General features: G+C 43.0%; 1 long non-coding RNA gene across 1 annotated transcript; it reads right to left on the bottom strand.

Moving 5' to 3' along the window:
* Positions 1–1,994: 1,994 nt before the first annotated feature.
* Positions 1,995–4,685, bottom strand: LOC117097503. The gene is made up of 2 exons (XR_004442970.1): positions 4,622–4,685; positions 1,995–2,076 (listed from the first exon to the last, which is right to left on the bottom strand). It is a non-coding gene; the product is annotated as an uncharacterized LOC117097503 (long non-coding RNA).
* Positions 4,686–5,191: the final 506 nt, after the last annotated feature.

The raw sequence follows: 5,191 nt of genomic DNA, 5'->3' as shown, positions 1-5,191 counted from the left end.
GTTCAAACACATGTAAAGGCTTAAGATTGCATGTAGACACATCTTTGGTAACCACTTTAATCTCTTTTACCAAATCAGAAAATGCTATTCTTTAAAGATTTCCCCAAAGGATCATTATCATATGGCTGTCCTAGATAAGTGAAGAAATTACCATGTAGTGATATGACCAACACAGAGATTCAGGATTGAAATGGTAGGGATGGCTTGTATAGAGGATGGTTTAATAGCTGCCAACAAGCAGAGAAAGAAGAATTGAGAAATATGCTTGTCCTTTATTTGCTACTGGATCTGCAGTGTCAGATTCCAGCCAACTGAGAGAATTCCCGGCTTCAGTGATCATGCATCTATCCATTCTTTCCATCCGTCTGTCCGTCCGTCCATCCATCCATCCATCCATCCATCCCATCCATCCATCCCATCCATCCATCCACCCATCCATCTGTCCAACACATATTTACTGAATGACTACTAAGTATTAGGAATTCATCTATGAGCAGAAATTTAGTAGTGGGGAACAAAGACAAAAATCCCTGCTCTCATGGTGCTTATGGTTTAGTGAGGACAGCAAGATAAGAAACAAAATAAGTAGAGTAGATTATGAAGAAAAAGAAATTGAGATAGCAGCATGGGTAATGCTAGAGTTGGTGGAGAAGAGGCCCCTCTGGGAAGGTGACTTTGAGTGAAGGCCTGAAGGACCATGGCATGAGCCATGTGGATAACTGGGGAAAAGCTCCCACAGGGTGATGGCAGGGGCAAAGACCCTGAGCTTCTTTATGGCACATAAAGGCTGATCGATTTGTAACAGCAAATGACACATGATGAGCCTTTGATTAAGGTAAATATATATCCCCTCTGTGTTTAAGACTATTTTCCACCAGAAGATGCGTAAGCTAAATATTGACCTAATTTTTTCTATGTGGTATTATGTTCTTTTTTGAAAATAGAGTACTATGTCATTCCAGTCTGATTGGCAGTTTCTCTAATACTGTAAAGGGATGTGCCAACTGGCACCTAGGAAGTTGGTGGTGAAGCAGTCAGTGACTACAATTTGTGATTGCCTATTGACAAATTTAGGCAGAAATTGTCATGACCTGACCTCCTGCTGATGTAAATCCTTAATTACCAAGTGTCAAGAAAACTCTTTTCAGTGTCCTGCGCCCCTTCTAATGCCCCTTATTAAATATACATAGCTTCGCAATCTTCCATGGGATCAACATTCAGCATGCCTTGACTTTTAACTGGCACCATTAATCAGAGTGATGCTAATCCAGGAAGAACAGCTATCACATTAGGGCGAGTGATAGGAACCAACCATGTTGTTTCATGGATGAAGGTGACATTTTCTATGCAGGGTTTAGTCATTCCTTATGCACTTCACTTCCTGCAAAGGTCTCATGAGACCAGTAGCTCATTTCGCAAGAGCTATCTTCAAACTCTTTCCTCAGCCTCATTCTTATTACTACAGTACAATAACGGCTGGGCCTTCAACTAAGTGGATGTTTGAGATCTTCATATATCTAAGACATTATATCATACTTCACAGCAAGAGACAGTAAGTCTTCATTTAAGGCCAAATTTCTGGTGTTAGTGGAGAATTCAGTTTGAATGCTTTTATTCATGGAGCTAAAATTGCAAACATATTTTATTTTATTTTATTTTATTTTATTTTATTTTATTTTATTTATTAATAGACAAGGTCTTGCTCTGTCACCCAGGCTGGAGTGCAGTGGCAGTATTATAACTCACATAGCATGGAACTCCTGGACCCCCATGTAGCTGGGATTACCGGTGCAAACCATCGTGCCTGGCTTAAAATTGCAAACACATTTGTCTTACCATATTTTAGACTGTAGTAGTTTAGAGCAAACTAGGATAGAAACGAAGGCAAAACTCAGCCATCTTTACAGTGAGCCAACTTAGGGGCCTATCAGACTCTTCAGTTGGTAGTGCAAGTATCAGTGAGTGATTTTATAATTTCTTTCTTTTCCTTTTTTTTTTTTTTTTTTGAGACAGAGTCTCGCTCTGTCCCACAGGCTAGAGGGCAGCGGCACCATTTTAGCTCACTGCAACCTTTGCCTCCCAGGTTCAAGTAATTCTCCTGCCTCAGCCTGCTGGGATTCAGGTGTGTAGCTGGGATTGCAGGCATGAGCCACCACGCCCGGCCTGATTTTTGTATTTTTAGCAGAGACAGGGTTTCACCAAGTTGGCCAGGCTGGTCTCAAACTCCTGGCCTCAAGTGATCTGCACATCTTGGCCTCCCAAAGTGCTGGGATTATAGGCATGAGCGGCTGCATCCGACCTGATTTTATAATTTATTTCTTATGGTGCCTGGCGTATGTATGAAAAACTTGTCTTATGTAAATCACACTTCTGGTCCTTCAAGGATTCTCTTCCTATCTGTCCCTTCCCTTTTTCCCCAGGAGTGAAGCATTTCTATGTGTTTGTGTGTCTGCACATCTGCGAGAGAGAGAAAGTGAGAGACAGAGAGAGAGAAAACGGGTAGACAGAGTTCTGAATCAAGACAAGACATGGGTTTCTGCCCCCACCCCACTACATGGTTACTGGCCATGCCCCTCTCCAGCCTTCACTTTGTCTCTCTGTCTCAATTTGCTCATCAGTAAGAGGAGGATGCCTTTTTCTTAATGGGGTGTTGTGGGGATAAAACGAGCTGATAGATGTGAAAAACTTAAAAGCTATAATGATTAGCGCAGCTTTAATACATCGCTCATCACCTGTGCAGGTCTGGAATCAGCTCCTCCAGGTGTTACCCCAGGATGGCTATGCACGACCTTTGGGAAAATCATTTCAAAAATTGTTTCAGTTACTCCACCTGTGCAAGGAGGGTAGGTATTATGCAAATGTGCAGCAATTGTCTGATCACAGCTCACTAAATAGTAGTATGATGATTTACAGGGGATGTGGAGAGTATGCCATGTTTGAAAACATCAGAGATCCCGAAACCCAGCCTCAAGCTGTGCAGAGAGCCTGGGACTAGCCCAATGGTGTCATAGCCTCCTGTCCCCAGGGGCTGCAGCTGAACCTTGAAGGGGACCCTGCCCTTTCCTGGCCGGGGTGTGGACACATTGGCCTTGGGCCGGCCCTCTTAGAGCAGGCGCCAGGGTGGGGCTGGAGCAAGCCTTCTTGGAGAACCCCTCCCTTGGAAATGAATTCCAGTGCCTAACTGCAGATTTCATTCATCTTAACAAAGGACTACTCCTATTCAGTTTGATTAAAATAGATTACAGACTTCTTCGAAATTATCAACATACATACTTGCCACACATTCGCATACGTGAGAAAGGAGTTAGGATTTGTAGTGCAATGCCTGGAAAGCATGCCCTTCGCCCAGGTGTTTCATATCAGGCCTGCTCTCTGTGAAAACAGCTTTCACAATGAGAGACTAGTGCACATCATAGGAAATTTTCTTAAGCCAAGACATTTCCTTTTTCCAATCTGTGCAAATTTATTGGATGCACTTAAAGAGCATTTGGCAAAAACTTTTTAAATTATTATCTCTTAGTAAATTAATCATCAGTTACTTATTGAAAGTAAGTATTGACGCTTATTGAAAGTGTCTGCTGGTAGTCAAGCGAGGGCTAGATTATACCAAAATAAGTATATTTGAGCAAATATTTATTGAATAGTAATAGGCACTGTGCTTGTCATTAATGAAATGAAGACGTGGATCCTGTCCTCTAAAAGCTTAGAGAGTGTTTCAGAACGGAGTAGGTGGGGCATAGCAAATGAATGTTTTCAACACATAAATGTTGTGCTGGTGAAAAAGCAGAGGCAGTGGGAACCAGAGAGGAGCTTCCAAATCTGGAAGTTCAGAGAAGCCTGCCCTGGGGCTTGGGTTGAGTCTCAGAGGATGAATGGGAGTTGGCAAGCAAAATTGACGGAAGGGTGGGGAAGAGTTCTGTGGTTGGGTGAATAGGAAAGACAACGTCACAGAGACGTGAAATGACATTATGCCTGCAAATAAATACACAAGGAAAGTCTGAGGCAGACTATGGAGGAAGACCAGCTGGGAGAGAAAGGTAGGCAAAATTAGGCCCCAGAAGGCCTCTATGCCATGCTAAGAAATGTGGACTTTGGGCCTATTGGTGGTTGGAAAAGGCTGAGAGAGTGACTTTGAACATAGCCTCACCCCTTGGCTGGGCATGGTGGCTCTCGCCTGTAATCCCAGCACTTTGGGAGGCCAAGGAGGACAGATCACTTCAGGCCGGGAGTTCAAGACCAGCCTGGGCAATGTAGCAAGACTCCCATCTCAAAATTTTAAAAATTATAAACATAAAAAAATAAAAAATGAACATATCCCTATCCCCAGAGGATCCAGGGATTATTGAGATAAAGCCCATTAGGACCTTAAGTGTAAAGGAGTGGATGTCAGAAAGGCCAACACCTAGGAAGGTTGCATTGACCTTAACAGCTGACAAATGGTAGCTTCTGCTTGCAAACATTGCTTACATACAATGTTTGCTAGTAATCATTCACTGAAAAAGTTTTAAAATATATTTTTTCACTTTAAAAAATTTTATTTATTTATTTTTTGAGACAGGGTCTCACTCTGTTACCCAGGCTGGAGTGCAGTGGTATGATCTCAGCTTACTGCAACCTCCACCTTCTGGGTTCAAGTGATTCTCCTGCCTCAGCCTCCCGAGTAGCTGGGATTACAGGCATGTGCCACCATGTCTGGCTCATTTTTTTATATTTTTAGTAGAGATAGGGTTTCATCATATTGAACAGGCTGGTCTTGAACTCCTGACCTTAAATGAACTGCCCACCTCGGCCTCCCAAAGTGCTGGGATTATAGGCATGAGCCACAGCACCCAGCCTTTACATTTAATTTTAGCTTTTAATTTTTATTTCTTTTTTGACGGATGGGGTCTTGGGCACTGTCACTCAGGCTGGAGTGCAGTGGTGAAATCATGGCCCACTGCAGCCTTGACCTGCTGGGCTCCTGAGCAGCTAGGACTACGGGTACACGCCACCACACCTGGCTAATTTTTAAAATTTTTTGTAGAGATAGAGTCTCACTATGTTGCCCAGGCTTGTCTCAAACTCTTGGCCTCAGGTGATCCTCCTGCCTCAGCTTCCTAAAGTGCTGGGATTACAGGCATTGGCCACTGTGCTTGGCTAACTACTAACCTTTCTTCTCCAGATTCCAACTCCACATTTTTTTTTTTTTTTT

This window comes from Trachypithecus francoisi, unplaced genomic scaffold (assembly GCF_009764315.1).
Source record: "Trachypithecus francoisi isolate TF-2019V2 unplaced genomic scaffold, Tfra_2.0 Lachesis_group15, whole genome shotgun sequence".
Taxonomy (NCBI): domain Eukaryota; kingdom Metazoa; phylum Chordata; class Mammalia; order Primates; family Cercopithecidae; genus Trachypithecus; species Trachypithecus francoisi.
The sequence above is the reverse complement of the archived record's forward strand: the minus strand, read 5'-3'. Positions and strand labels throughout refer to the sequence as shown.